This window comes from Monodon monoceros, unplaced genomic scaffold (genome assembly GCF_005190385.1).
Source record: "Monodon monoceros isolate NGI ecotype Baffin Bay Population unplaced genomic scaffold, NGI_Narwhal_1 Super_Scaffold_21, whole genome shotgun sequence".
Classification (NCBI taxonomy): domain Eukaryota; kingdom Metazoa; phylum Chordata; class Mammalia; order Artiodactyla; family Monodontidae; genus Monodon; species Monodon monoceros.
Window position 1 is genome coordinate 133249070 of NW_021703778.1, and position 16837 is coordinate 133265906.

General features: G+C 38.3%; 1 protein-coding gene across 1 annotated transcript in view; it reads right to left on the bottom strand.

Moving 5' to 3' along the window:
• Nucleotides 1–16837, bottom strand: part of RTN1 (reticulon 1) — a 404193-nt gene that overhangs the window by 250166 nt on the left and 137190 nt on the right. The window lies entirely within an intron of this gene.

Sequence of the window (16837 nt, forward strand, 5' to 3'; positions counted from 1 at the left end):
GTTAAACAGGGAATCATTGAGTTCTTGGGATGTCTTTTTGCTCATTGATTTATATGCACATTTTATAGAAGTGACTAGCATACAGTAGATACTTAATACATTTGGGCTAAATAAATGAATGAAGTGTGAAGAGTCCCACTAGAAGAAGAGACATTGGGGATCCTTTAGACTAAGCAGGGCCATCACCTCCAAGGGACACTACTCCATATGATTCCTGAGATATCTACCCAGGGTCTCCACCAGATACCTCCAGATGCTATGATTTCCTGGGTTCTGGCTTTGATGCACGTTTTCCTTCTGGAGATGAAGTAGCTGAGACTTCAGCTTTCCATCTCTGCTTGTCCTGGTCTTTCCCTCACATATGGCTTCCCTTCTGAGAACTCAGCCTTCCCTAGTTTCACTTCAGCCTCTTTTCACCTTGCAAGTCTCCACTCACTTCCCAGATGAAGCAGAGTCACTAGCTTCCCACTCCTTGGCTTTCTGTTCTCTATGTCTGTCACCCATGGGATAGAGGCCTTTGTGCAGCTGTGGCCCCTGCAGGCTCTAAAATTAACCTGTTGCGTTCTCAGTCCTTGCCTATTCTGCCCATTAACCCCTAAGACACATAGAGGAATACTACCCCCACCCCACAGCCATGTAAAAGGTCACAGCATTCCTAAATATTTCAAAGACTGAAGTCCATCGCACTTTTCCCTTGTTTCTCCTATAATTTTCTCCCTCAGCCTTCCAAATAAATTTGAAAGAGACAGAAGACTCTGTCCAACCTCTTGGCATGGCTCTAGCTTTAGCTAAAATCTTTGACCTGTAGACTTCAGCACAGATACATTGAAATTTGGGCTTCCTCATAAATCACCAGGAGGGATAGAGATTCAAATCTCCAGTGATGATAAATACAGTCTCCTTCTCTGCTGCTATGGAGAATACACAGCTTAATTGGGGTGGATTTTGAAGGCCTAAAGATGATGGCTGAGTCTGGAAGCTTCAGCGGCAGTATCAGAGCCATAGCTTAGTTTTGTCCTAAATTGCTCATTTAAATTATATCGCTCAGTTTGGATTGGAATAAAGCCACTCTAGATAATGAGTTTAAGGAAGGTCTGAATAGTCAGTCCATTTGGGCTACCTAAGAGGATATAGTTGTGATTCTGCCCAGATTACTGTGCCTACTGATTGAAGCTGATTCAATAGCCCTTAAATACCAGCTCAGATGTGTCTGTAATTTTTTTCAAACTTGGTGGCCTTCTCAGGAATCATCTTAAACTGATACGCTTAGGCTACACTCACTCCAGCTTTCTCTTCCTCTTTGAATTTGGGCAGGCAAGCCACTATGCCATTTACAAGCCCCCACTGGAGAGAGGGAGTGGAAGAATCCAGCTCTGGGCAATGAGGCCCCTACCAAAGGATGAATTTCATCAGGGAGCAACCCCAGCACCTTTATCGATCATTCTACAGTTCTTCAACAAGTTCTACCAACCTAAGAAGTTCTGGGAACTATACACTTTGACTGATAACTAAGGACCACATTTACTTCCACCCAATATTTCCCCAAATGTTACCATACTTTAAAAATTCCACAGAGCTCCATGCCCATCGCATTTTATGTGAATGGCATTCCCAGGAGCCAAACACTTCAGCAGACTTCATTGCCTCACTGGAATTGAAACGGTGAGAGACCAACCTTGAGAACTATCTCTTCATGATAACTACTCTGTTTCTCTAATAGACTGTAATCCTGAGTGTAATATGTATCCCACTTTTTCCTAGGTTTCAAAATTTGTGGTCTGCCTCAGAGCTGGCATTTTGCTCCCCTAACAAGGTCTACGGTTTTCCTGGACTCTGTCCAAAAACCAGCAGCCAAGCAAAGTGTTCCTGAGATATGCAGAGAATATCAAAACTTCCAGCATACTTATAGTACCATGGAAGCTACCACCCTGGTGCTGGGAGTCCCACTTCTGATGGGGTATGTTCATCCCTCTGAGAATACAGATTCAAGGATTCTGAGACTTCCTTCCAACCAGTCTGACAGTGCCCCAGCTGAGGAACACCATTCTTTACATGCTGGATTGGGGTGCAGTCATATTCTGGATGATTGTTTTCACAACTCCAGGGAGCTCTGGCCCATTCTCTCATATGACCCCAAATTGCTGCTGGCAACTCTGGCTCTTTGATGAACTGAATCAACCTAAATATGAGACTGTAAAGGTCAATTCTCTGGAATCATCTTCCCTCAAGACATTCCCTGACATGCATGATTGGGGCAGGCCACCAAGCTCCAACAGTTGGTAGTACTTTTGGGGTTTGTGGGATATGACAGGAGAGATGTCAGGGAGGGATATATAAACATACCTTCTTCCATATTTCTTCATCCTGACTTCCAAGCTTACCAAACTGCTTAAGGAAAATAAGCCAAGCATCATTAAAGGCCCCAAAGACATTTAAAAACCACAAAGATGGTCCACCCTGCATCTATTCAGTACACCCAGACTATCAGGGTCTTTCCTCTCCCCAAGCATATTGTTCTGAACATACCATGGAGGGATATTTCTCAAAGTATGTTCTAGAGACCAACTACATCAGAATCACTTGACATTCTTGCTTAAGATGCTTATTCCTGGGCCCTACCCCAGACCTACTGAATTAGAGTCACTGGAAATAAGCACCTGAAATTATTCTTATATCCACTAAAACTTGAAAATTACAGCTGTGGAAGCACCTTTCCTAACTCAGCCCTGACTCAGCATTTTTACAAACGTATTACACAAATTTCCCACTCCCTATCCCTTGCCCATCTAACCACCCAAAATTATATGATATGGGAGAAGAAGCCCTTAAGAACCAAAGCACAGAAAGCCTGAGAGTATTATTTGGAAGAGGGCCATGTTTCCAATAAGGACAAAAACAGGTTGTTACAACCGAGAACAGCATCCAATAGTCCAAAGATTAAGCCAAAGGTCCATTCATTTGTTCTAAATCTCTCCTGGTGCAGAAGACAGAATTTATAAGTTCAGGCTCAGCTGGACTGAGATGATCATCAGGGATCAGGATTCATTTTTATCTCTCGGACAGAAATTCTCCCTGTAATGGGTGAAATGACCATTGGCAGATCATAACATCCATCCCACTAACTTAGTCCAGCCAGGAGCAATAAAACCATCTTTGCTGATAGCTCTGAGGAGAGTGCCCTGGGGAGGACTTCCATCACCTTGATTTGGGGTGATATGTGAGGTCCTTTAGAAAGAGGGCTAGTTATAATGTAGGGAAGGGTGACCAACTTGTCCCAGTTTGCCTGGAATTCTTCCAGTTTTAAAGCTGAGAGTCTATATACTAGGGAATCCCCTCAGTTCCAGGCAAACCTGGAAGATTGATCACCCTAGGTGGGTCAGCCATTTTTCTATTTGGAATGAGTTCTCCACAGGAAAAAGCAGTTCTGTTACAAAAGAAAGGGGGAAGAGGGGCTGAAGCAGGGGAAAATATTCACTTCACCCGGGCCAGATCCATCTTGTACCTGGGTGGAAGCATGGTAAAAGCCCCCAATTCGCCCCCCTTCTCTAAGGCAACACTGGGGCAGGTTGTCTTTCAGATCAGGCTGGGGCTGTGTGACTGGCCCAGGCCATCACCTCAGAGGGTTTCATCCCTTACTAAGCTCAACCAGGACCTGACTTCTATCTCCCAAGATTCTTTGCACCCTCTCTAGGTCCTTGTTCCTAGTTCCTGACCTTGATCTGACTCTCCACTCTAGTAACATGGCACCTTGCTCTTCGGCTTTCATCCCTGGGTTAACCCTGGTTTCTGGCTTCTGTGTCTCTGTATTTGTTGTAACTAATCTGCACACTCCTCTGATGCCATCACTGCATCTTGCTTGCATTTGGCTTGACGTTCTTTCAGTAGGGTCTTAGCAGTCCATCTGCAGCTAAGGTTTGCCAAAGCCTCCCAACTCATGCAGTTCACCACTGCCCCCACCTGTTTTCAGGTGGAATTCAACGTGGCTGCCCATCAAAATCTGTCCCAAACTGTAAATTTAATCCTTATAGTCACAGCTATTAGTTCTCTGACTTCACACACACACACACACACACACCCTCTGATCCTTACAATTCTGCAGTGCAGGCACTTTTTGCCATTTCACAAATGAGTACACTAAGGCTTAGAGGCTTAGAGGAGTGAAGTAACTGGCCCACATTTGCAAAGCCAGTCAGTTCTGAAGTTAGAATTCAAAACCTTGAGCTGACTCTATCAGGCAATATGACAGTGGTAACTAGTTGAAACAAAGATCACAAATGACAACTTCTGAAGACTACTTTTTAAAGTTCTGCTCCATGTGTATATCTATCCTTATATTACTGTCACTCAGCAGTGTCAAACATGTGGAATTTTTCAGAATTTAAAAACTAATCTCTACCTCTACAACTTAAATAGTAAAGAGGTTATTTTAAAATGTATCTTAAGATTGTTTTCCAGTAACCGATGGAGTAGCATCTAGGCTTAGAATTCTAAATTTATTTACTTTCAATTACATACATTGCACCTTTTCTTTTCATGGGCCAAATATTGTTCTAAACCAGTGGTTCTCAATGTGTGGCCAGTGACTCTTGGGGTTTGTGAGGTCAAAACTGATTTCATAACAATATTAAGTTATTATTTGCCTTTCACTCTCATTCTTTCATGGGTGCGTGAAGCTACGTGATCTGAGATTCTGTAACAGATTGACTGCAAAATCAGGCATGAGAACTCAAATATCTTCCCTTACATCAGACACTAAAGAGTTTTTAAAACATGTAAAACGTTGCTTTGTTTCTCACCAAACCTTTTCTTTCAGAAAGTACAGTTATTTTTCACAAACATATGTTGTTTATGTTAGCATGAAATGTTTTTAAAATAAATTAATAAACATGTTTTAAATTTATGAGTTGTAATTTTGAATTAAATGGTAAATATCAATTGGCATAACTCACATAAACAAAAGTTCTTTGCGGTCCTCAATAATTTTTAACAGTATAAAGGAGACCAAAATGTTGAGTATTCCTGTTCTAACTAAGAGATTTTTTGTGGTGAAATTCTAAATTAAAAGCTCTCTCTAGTATAAATAAACTTTGATATTCTAGAAAGCGGGGAAAGATAGGGATATTTTACAAATTAGCCAAGTGTATTATTATTACAAAAAAAAAAGAAACACAATAAACTTGTGATTTGAAATACCTGTCAGTCACTCATTACAGCTGTTCATCAATGTCTGGCATAGCACTCATCTGAGTCATTGTATTTATGGCTTTAATAATATTCCTAATGATTAGCAATTCATTTAAATTGAACTAAGAAATAAAACCTAAGGGAAGAAAGTTAGTGACAAAATCTAAGAATATTTTTAAAAGCCTTGAAAAAATAAGCCTTGGTTTGTTTTCTTTAAATGTGATATCCAGTAGGAAAATTCTTAACGGCAACTTAAAGAATTGAGGCATTCAAAACAAGGTTTGCAGATGAATTCAATAATCACTTCAGTTGAATTAGGAAGAAGTAAAAGTGAAGATTTAAAGATATAAAGTGCATTCAGGGAAGGGAGAAACATCTACAACTGAAGAACACAAAGATCTTGTCTGCAATCATCTCATTTATCCTTTCTTCTCCATTCTCTGATCTACAACTTTAGAAGGGGCTTAAATCTTTTCTCATTTATTTTCCCTTTGAATCTGATCAAGCGGCTGCCGAAATAGTTTTAAATGAGAATAGCAACATGATTACACTCACTAAAAAGATTTGATGTGGGAAAGGCAAACGTGATCCCTTTAAAGTCATCATTTTTATTCAGATATCTTTTTAGCTCACCAACTTTGGTTAGTAAAAGTATATTGGCAGCATTTCAGGGGTTATTTCTTGCGGCCACTGTAATAAGAAGGAGTCTTAACTGTTCTGTCATTTCACGACACACATGCGTTGAGTAACCACTCAGTGGCAAGTGTGCTCCTGAGGCCTGAAGGCAGGTGAAGCCTGAGAGAGGGACCATGTCCTCTGAGAGCTGCCCAGTCTAGTGGAGAAAATTACAGTGAGGCTCAAGCTGACTTGATGTTTCTTTCCCATTTATTTTATTGTATGACATTTTACTTCCCCTGGGTGGTTCCTCTCTCCTTCCCTTTCTCAGACAAACCTAAACTGTCTACTAATGCATTCATTTACTAACTTAAATAAAAGTGAATTCATTTTGAGAATTTTGCTGCAGCCGTTTAGATTACTGAAGGCACTCTAAGTTGCCATAAAAACTTAGCTGGAAACCCATTTATTTATCACCAGGCTTCAAGTCTCCACACAATTTAAATAATTTTCCAGAAACAGTGATGCTTTTTGTTGGAACAGAAGTTAAGAGTATTGAATGAGGGATGGAGAATGGAAGAATTTTTCTTTCAACTGTTAGGATATATCTTGAGAAAGTAGGCAAACAGCTTTTGAAGAAGAGCAGGAAAAGTATGGCTTTGAGTTTTTTGTACTATCTGTAACCTTGATCCTTGGATATTTGCCCTAGATTTCATAGCCTTAGAGTAGTGGTGCATTTTAATTAGAAATATCAAATATCTGCTTATTCAAATACTCTACAAAAGTTGTGTCTGGGAAACACAAAAACAATAAAATATGGGCCCTTGCCTTCTGGATATTTAGAGATATTTAGGAAGAAAAAAAACACCTAACAAAATGATTAAATGGTAAAAAAGCAAACCTGCCAAAAAAGAAGAAATGGAGTCCATCCTCCATTTAGCCCATTTTTCTCCAGAAACTATTCCACATTTAGAGAACTTCTAATTTAATACATTTCTTGAACACATGAAAACTCAAATTTAATAACTAGGCATTTAAATATGTGCATGTATGAATATAAGATTGGGAAGCTGGAATAAGAAAAGGCATCTCAAGTGATCTGCTTATAAGCCAAGAACGAGGGGACCTTTTTACTGTAGCAGAAGCCTCTCTGAATGTTACACACCATACTGTTATACTTCTAAGGTCACACAACCCATTTGCATCTCTATCTTCTGGAATGTTAAATGTCAGTAGATTTGCCAGTAAATTAACAAATTTGTTGATTAATTCTATTGAAGTAGATATAACCCTAAAGATGTCTTGTTACACTTCCAAACAGTGATGAGTATATTCAAGACAATCTCTTCAAAAATCGATTGAGTTTTCAAAGACCCTCTTGAAATAAAGACTACTGGTTTCCCCTCATTATCCATTTCCTTTTCTTCTACAGTAGTAAAATCTCCAATTTTAAGATGGATATAGGGCTACCTTAAATTAACGTTAAAAATTTTCACCACCTCTTGCAGCTATCTGTGGACTTGTGACTAAGTTCTGGCTGATGGTATATGACTATCATATGAAATTTCCGCCTTCTCTTTCCTCCTCTCTGCTGCAAGCATCTTAGACCATGAGGTGATCTTATTAATCAAGGCCGTACAAAGCAAAGCAACAAGATAAAAAAGCTGGGTCCCTGATACCACTAATCCCAGACCACTATTTCCCAACATTGTATAAGAGAGAAATAAACTTCTATATTTATAAAGCCATGATTATTTTGTGTCTTCTTTCACTGCAGCCAAACCTAAGTTTAATATTCATCTAAATTCTAAATTAAAAACAATCATTTAGAATTGCACATTTGAATATGGTAGCCACTATTCACAGGCGTGTCTATGAGCACTTGAAATGTGGCTAGTCTGAATTTAGATATACTGCAAGGATAAAATATACACTGGATTTTGAAAACTTCACATGAAATAAAGAATGTAAAATCACTCATTAATGATGTTTTATATTGATTAGATGTTGAAATGAAAATATTTTGATATGTTGGGTTAAAAAAATCATTAAAATTAATTTCATCTGCACAGTAAAGGGAACCATCAACAAAATGAAAAGGGAACATACTAAATGGGAGAAAATATTTGGAAATCATATGTATGATAAGGGGTTAATATTCAAAACACATAAAGGACTCATACAGCTGAATAGCAAAGAAACCAAATAATTCAATTAAAATATGGGCAGAGGATCTGAATAGACATTTTTCCAAAGAAGACATAGAGATGGTCAACAGACACATGAAAAGATGCTTAACATCACTAACCATCAGGGAAATGCAAATCAAAACCACAATGAGATACCACCTCACACCTGTCAGAATGGCTATCATCAAAAAGACAAGAAATATGTGTTGTCAAGGATATGGCAAAAAGGGAACTCTTGAGCACTGTTGATGGGAATATAAATTGATGCAGCTATTGTGGAAAACAGTATAGAGGTTCCTCAAAAAATTAAAAATAGAACTACCATTTGATCCAGCAGTTCCACTTCCGGGTATTTGTCTGAAGAGAACAAAAACACTAGCTTGAAAAGATATATGGACCCCCAGATTCATTGCAGCATTATTTACAAGAGCCAAGATATGGAAACAACTAAAGTGTCCACTGATAGATAATGGTTAAAGAAAAATGTGAGATATATATATATACATATGTAAAACTCAGCCATGAAAAAGAATAAAATCTTACCATTTGTGACAACATGGATTGACCTTGAGGCATTATGCAGAGTAAAATAAGTCAGACAGAGAGAGGCAAATACTGTATGATCTCACTTACATATGGAATCAAAAACAAACAACAACAAAAGAAAACCAAGCTCACAGATACAGAGAACAGATTGGTGGTTGCCAGAGATGGAGGTTGGGGGTAGGTGTGATGAAAGGGTAAATGGAGTCAAAAGATACAAACTTCCAGTTATAAAATAAATAAGTCATGAGGAATTAATGTGCAGCATGGCAACTATAGTTAATAGTGCTGTATTGCATATTTGAAAGTTGCTAAAAGAGTAAATCTTAAAAGTTCTCATCAAAAGAAAAAAAATCTGTAACTAAGTATGGTGATGGATATCAACTAGACTTACTGTGGTGATCATTTCACAATACATACAAATATCAAATCATTACATTGTATTACCTGAGACTAATATAATGTTGTATGTCAATTATACTTCAATTAAAAAAAAAGACTTTTCTGATGATAATATATGTGATATTTTAAATATTGTAAAAACATTAATTTTACACGTTTGTTTTACTTTTTTACTATGGCTAATAGAACATTTAAAATTACATATATGCATATGAGATTAAGAGATACAAAGTACTATGTATGAAATAGATAAGCAAAAAGGATATATTGCACAGCACAGGGAAATATAGCCATTATTTTGTAATAACTTTAAATGGAGTATAATCTATAAAAATATTGAATCACTATGTTGTGCAAAAACTAATATAATATTGTAAATCAACTATACTTCAATAATAAATAAATAAGCAAATCATTAAATCAATCAATCAATCAATATTTTAAAAATAAAATTACATATATGGCCCACATTTTGTTTCTACTGAACAGGGTTGATCTAGAATACAAACTTTTTAATATGGGGGTCAGTAGCTGTCTTCACTGAAGATGAAAACAGACAAAAAAATGTAGAGTCTATAGAATTTCAGATTTAGGTCAGGCTTGGAGATAAACATTCTGTCAATAGGAATTTTTTAAAATTAAACTGAAAGATTGCTAACATATCTTTTAAATAAAGAGTATCTGGGACGATTTTTTAATGTGAGTCTGTTTTAAGACATAAGGTGAATTAAATGGCCAAGGTCTCATAAGCACACAAATTTTAAAACTCTGATAACTCTGATACAAAATGCACTATCTTAGGTAAAATTCTTCAGTATATGTATAAATACATATATACAAATGAAAATACATATGAGACATTAACATTATATATGTATTAGCTTTTATCATATGTTACTAATGTTTTCAAGGGCATGAAAGGCTTATTTTGAGGTCCTGGATTTGATTTAAGAGGGTCATTTAAAGTTAATTATAATCTAATGTTCAGCTTGGTATTCATCTTGTATATGCACAATTAAAATTCTGCTTCTATTCAGGTGTTGTGTTTGCAGGTTGGATCATATAATGATCATTCTGGCATAGCTAGCAAAATGGTGCTGGCCACCACTAGGAATTCCCTCAGAGTTCTCTGTATTTAATAACAGTGTTACATCTTTTTCCAAGATCTCTTGTCAAGTGAACAGATGTGTACTTTAGCCATGGTTTGTAGAGCAAATCAAGTGTTTTTATGTAGGCTGGCTCTAATTTCTACAGACACTGTCATCTTTGTGTACATGTGGCTAAGAAGTAAGCCTGTAGTAACAGTATAGCAAACTTTCACTTTCCCGAAATTGAAAAAGAGTTCCTTATTCTGAATAATGGAATACTCTTTTTTTTTCAGTGTCAATATTCATTTTAAATTACAAACATTTGGATTACGCAAAAGTACACTTAACCCAAACTATAGAATTAGGCTTTAAAAAGCAAATAAATAATACCTCTTTCTTTCCTTCCCAAGCTTGGAACCAACTGGGAAATAGACATGAGACAGATAACTGGAGATTAAAATATCAGCTTTAATACTGGAAAAGTCATTGGGAGAATCTTTGTGTATCTGTATAGAAAGGCTCACTAGCATCCCCTATTCCCACTAGATCTTGCTAGAGCGCACTCGAGGGAAAATTTGGGTCTATTCAGGCGATTCACTTATGCAAAATTGCTGCCTCCCACTAATCTGGGGGCACCAACAGATGAAATCAGGAGCAAATCTCCTGTAGTAGATTGGGAGTGGGGAAGGGGGGTGGGGTCTCACATTTGCTCTCTTAACTTCTCAAATATTTTACTGTAAAATACTACCGATGGAAAAGAAATGAGGATAAATCTATACAAACTCAAAGCAGCCCTAGTTTGGTGTATGTGCGTGTAATGCTTACCTACACATTGTGATATAAAGGTTGTGGGGACAGCCACTCTCTCTACAGTGCACGTCTGCTGGTTTTGCCTTCCCAGCATTCAACATTCTGGTAAGAACACCTCAATTTTTCCTCAAGTATCAGCTCTCTTCTTACAGTATACCTGAGATTCTGGTGGACCTGACCCCACCCCTCAGCCCAGGCCAATCAGAGCATTCCAGTTGAGCATATGACCCAAGTTAGGCCAATCAGGCTTGAATACCAGAACTTGTGTTGAAACTAGTAGGAAAAAGACCCCCTCTTTCCATTAGGGTCCTTAAGCTGGCAGATGGCACTATGTGGAGATGCTCCTCTCTGAAAATGAATCTGATTAAAATAGATCAGAGTCATGGAGAAACTGAGTCCAGATATTTTCATTTGAAATGAATCCTGGATGTGTAGCTTTCCCTAAACCTATTCCTACCCCTGGACATTTGACCTGTTGCTTGTGAAGGTCAATTTTTTTCAATTTTCTTAAACATTTGAATTGGATTTTCTTCACTTAACATCAAAAAGATTCCAGGTTAATAAACTCCCTTGCCAAAAAAATTTTTTTTCCAGAAACCTAAAATTGTGCCACAAGAGGAATCTTTTCCTGGGAGAAGTATTATACTGTCAATTCTTAGTGTTAACTATCATCTTAGTGTTAATTTTTTTACCAGTTTTTTTGAGAAAGGACAGTGGGATAATGGACATTTTTATCAAGGATGCTTGTATTTTTTCTAAGGAAAATAAAGAGATAAAGAAGCTAATTTCTTCATCATCGAATCAGCTTCTAGTTAGAGCTTGATAATTAGCTAGGGTATCTCAACATGACTGATTACTAACAGCATCTGGAAAAGTTTTTAAAACACAAATTTGTGAACCTTACTCTAAACCTACTGAATGGTATTCTCTGGGATATGTCCTTAGAATCTTAAAAACATTCTACAAGTGATTCTAATAATCAGATAGGTTTGCAGACAATAGGTTTGCAGTCTATTTTGGTTTAGACTAAGGTGGTGGTTCTTTAGCCTAGTGGTATTCATTCATTCATTTATTCATTCAGGCATTATTTTTAGGTTTCTACTTTGTTATTATCTACAGAAATGCAAGGATGAATGAGATGTAGCCCTGACTCATAAAGATCACAGTCTGGTTGAAGAGACTCACCATAGATAAATGTGCTATATCTGTAATGGAAGCATGAACCAAAACCTGGGTGCAAGTTGGGAAGAGAGAACAGCTTACTCTGCTGGGGTATTGAGTGAAGGTGTTGAAAGGGATTTGTAGGATAAGGTAGGCAGGAAGGGGAAAAAAGCATTTGAGGCCTAGGAACTAGTAGGTACAAAAGGGTAATGTGGTACAAGGCCTTGCAATACTCTGGAAATAAGTTTGGTGTGGATGGAGGAATTGCTGCCAAGTGGGGTGTGGGGTTGAGGAAGCAAGAGGTAATTTGAGCTTGTATTTTATGAAGTGCTAAAAATTTGGGATTTTCTTGTGTGGCCCCACTGGTATTCATAATCCATAGATCCTACCACTCTTATCCCCTTACCTTCTTCATGAAGTCACTTCCTTCCACATCCAGCTTAAATTCCAAGGTCAATCACTATTAACCTTCCTGTGAATACACTCTCAAGCTATCCGCGCTCTTTCACTTTGCTGCATATATCTGGCCAAATTCAACTCTTCTTATCTTCCATGCTAGCAGCCACACAGCTGACTGTGGATGGAGGAAAATCACAACCATACTGACAAGTATCACTTACACTCCTGATCACTAAACTCATAAGAAAGTAATGCTGTTAGGCAATCATACGCTGTTGCCCTAGTCCACTCACTCACCTGGATCATTACATCGTACTTTTTCATCTCTCATCAAACCTCAGCATCTTTCCAAATTCTTACTCTCAGATGACCTTCTTTCTATTTCACTGAGAAAACTGAAACCATGAAAAGAAGGCTTCTACACACCTCTACCACCATATATACCTACCCACCTGCTTCTGTACGAATCCACTATACCTGATCTCCTGTCCAAGCTCTTAGCTAGGGCTAACCCTGTGACCTGTGTGCACCCACCTTCTCTCAACTCCTCAAGGATGTTCCTCTTCTATCTCCTGGATACATTTTGGTCCCCACTGGATCATTCTAATTAGCATAAAAGCATGCTGTTATTCTCCCAAGTTGAAAAATATCTTCATTGACCCTACTTCTCCTCTAGCTTATGCCCCCATTTCTCTTCTTCCTTTTATAGCAAAACTCTTTGAAAGAGTTTTCTGTAATACTCATGTTCTCCAATTTCTCTCCTTCCATTCTTCTTGAACCCACTCCTTAGAAACTGCCCATCTTCCTTGACCTATCATTACTCAATTTTCTTCATTTGGCTCTAGAACACCATACTTTCCTGGTTTTCCTCCCACTTTTTTGGCTAAGATTCTTAGTCTTTGGTGGTTCTTTCTCATCTCTCTTAACTTAAGTATCCAAGTGTCCCACAGCTTAATCTTTCAACCTCTTCTCTTTTCTACCCACACCTACTCTTTTGGAAATTTAATCCAGTCTAATGACTTTAAATATCATTTTTAGGCTGATGAAATTTGTATTTCCAGCCTGGATCTCTCTCCTGGACTCCAGACTCATAAGTCCAACTTCTTACTTAGCTTCTCTACTTGCATTTCTAATAGGAATCTTCAACCTAAAATATCCAAGTCTATGCTTTAATATCCTCCCACCCCTAAATCCTGTTTCATTTGCAGCTTTCCCTTTTCAGAAAATGCCATGTTTTTTCTACAACTGCTCAGGTCAAAGCCTTGGAATCATCCTCTCATTTTTTTCACACCCCACATCCAGTCCTGTATAGTCTTCCCCAGACATCATCATGATTCATGCCTCGCCTCCTTCCAGTCATTACTCAGATATCATCTACTGACAGTGGCCTTCCCTGGACATCCAATTTGAAATTGCATAAACACAAACATACACACTTCTTATCTCCTTTCTCTTCTTTACTTTTCTTCTTAGCACTTCTCTCTAGCTAACCTGCTATACATTTTATTTATTTGTCTTTTCTCCATTAGAATGCAAGCTACATAAAGATAGATATTTTAACTTATTTTGTTCACTAACTGTATCTCTAGTGTCTAGAAGAGTGCTTGGCTCACAGTGGAAGTTCAATAAATATTTGCTGAGTTAATGAATGCACAAATGAACACACATGTAAAGGATGATGCATGGGAGGTCTATTAAAGCATGACTTTATCAGATCTGTTTTTTAAGACCATAACCGTGGAGGTAATGAGGAAGATAGGCTAGTGGGCAAAGATTAGTGGCTGGAAAATAATTTAGAGGCTATTGATAAAAAAAAATTTTGCACCTGAACTAAGGCAGTAGTGTTAGAAATAGAGAGAAGGAGATGAGCTGGACCAACTGGGGCAGGAATTAGGAAAGAAAATGGGATGGTCAAAGTGTATATAGGGATGTTAGTATGAGTTAACTTGCCTCATACCTGAGGTGGGGCAGAAAAGTCTGGCTACACTCTTCTTGTCTCTGCCTGGCTCAAACTGGGCTCTGCTCTCAACTCTAATCTTATTTCTGGCTCTTTTATTAAGTTCTGCTTTGGATCCCTTCCTGTATGTATAACTTTGGGCAAGATACTTTCCCCTTCCTAACAGTACCTGCAATTATTTCCTAGAGCTGCTATAACAAATTACCACAAACTGGGTGGTTTAAAGCGGAAACTTATTCTCTCACAGCTCTGAAGCCTAGAAGTCTGCAATCAAGGTGTGGGCAAGGTCATGCTCTCTCTGAAGTTTCTCAGGAAGAGTCCTTCTTTGCCTCTTCCTGGGTTCTGGTGTGTGCCAGCTATCATTGGCATTCCTTGGCTTGCAGGTGCATGACCGTAATCTCTGCTTCTGTCTTCACATGATTTTCTCTCTGTGTCTGTGTCTTCACATGGCATCCTTATAAGGACACAGTCACTGGAGTTAGGGGCTACTCTAATCCAGTATGACTGCATCTTAATTAATTACATCTGTGAAGAACCTAAATCTAAATAAGGTCATATTGTGAGGTTCCACATGAACTTGAATTTTGGAGAGACACCACTATCTTCCAGAGAAAGGAGGTGGACATTTAGGGTAAACTATCATTATCAATTTGTGTTTTATAAATCACAATCTTCATCTTGGAATTTCCTGTAAGTTTGCAGATGAAAAAAATTATTTGCTAACTCTTGCTTTCCCAAAGAAAGTGAAGGAGGGATAGGATTCTATGGGTGTGTTCTAGAGGCCTAATACACCAAAGCGATCAAAATAAGAGACTGTTCATATAAAGCCCTTGGCATATTACTTGGTATTCATACATTCCACATATCTTTCTTGAGCACTTGCTATGTGACAGCCACTAAGGTAGATGCTGGGAACACAACAGGAAATGAGAGAGATGCGATTCCTGCCCTCACAGAGCTCAAAGCGTAGTGGTGGAGGCAGACATTAAACATTCAGCAAAGATATAGGTGTAAGAGTAAATACAAATCCAAAAAGAAAAAGAAATTAATTTTCCCTGGTATAAAAATGGTAAAGAGACTCTTCTCTCCTCCTTTTCTTTCAGAGCATTTCTTTAGAATACTTGTAATTGCGAATTCTTTCTTTGTCCCTTTTAAAAACCTAAGCCTCTTGCCAACTTTATAACCCAGGAATGTCTTTCTCAAGGACCTTGGAGCCATCTTTTTGAAATGGAATCATCAAGGAAGATAGTGTCAGAGAAAACCAGAGCCAGACAGAAATTAAAGTGGTGAAGGTAAATTTCATGCAGGAACTATTGTAATAGGGGAAGAGAGACATGAGTATAAAGCTCCATTCTGAATACAACAAGGACAAGTGGGGACTTACAGCCAAGGAGCAGGGTAAAGAGGGGTCAGTGGATAAAAAAAAATTGCCAAGAGGAAACATCAAGGATAAGGGGGTTTCTGGCCAAAAGAACTTGATAGAATTATTAAGGAAGGCAGGATGGTAAGGTATTGGGGGGAGGGGAAGTGTGGAGGGAGGAATTTGATCAGATAATCATGGTTGGGAGATTTTTCCCCTATTACAAATGAGAACTCGGGTTAGTGAATGTGCTGGCTGTCCCCTGACCTTCTATTTAATACGGCCTGTGGTTTTGGTCCTCCCCGACCTTTGCCTTTGCAGTACATTATTTTTTTTAACATCTTTATTGGAGTATAATTGCTTTACAATGCTGTGTTCGTTTCTGCTGCATAACAAAGTGAATCAGCTATATGTATACATATATTCCCATATCCCCTCCCTGTTGCATCTCCCTCCCACCCTCCCTATCTCACCCCTCTAGGTGGTCATAAAGCACAGAGCTGTGTTATGTAGCTGCTTCCCACTAGCTATCTATTTTACAGTTGGTAGTGTATATATGTCCATGCTACTCTCTCACTTCGTCCCAGCTTACCCTTCCCCGTCCCCGTGTCCTCAAGTCCATTCTCTATGTCACGTCCTCTTGTTTAAGGCCTAGTTATCATTTGAGAACATGTATGGGATGGGTTGTATCTGCTTGGCTATATAAAAGGGTTAGGTTTCTTTCTGTCTTCCATCTCTTCAGGGGATTGCCTGTGATATGAATCATATTCTGGTTTAACGTTTATTCAGTAATAAAATTGCTTTCTTTTCCTTCTAACTTTGTGGAGAGGTTTTCTGGGTAGCCAGGAGATTTTGGTTTTAATTATATTTCCCCAAAAAGGGGAATGAGAATTGTCAAGCACTACTGGTGGGAGGGAAATCTGGGACAGCCATTCTGGAAAGTTATCAGATGATATCTAGTGAAGTATATGTTTGCCTTTTGCCCAATAATTCTATTCCTGGCATATACCCCAGAGAAAATGTCCTTAAGAAAACAATTTCAAGGCTGTTCAATACTCTATTGTTTATTGTAGTCAAAATAGGTGCCCATCACTAGGGGAACAAATGAAAGATAAAACATGGTAGATAT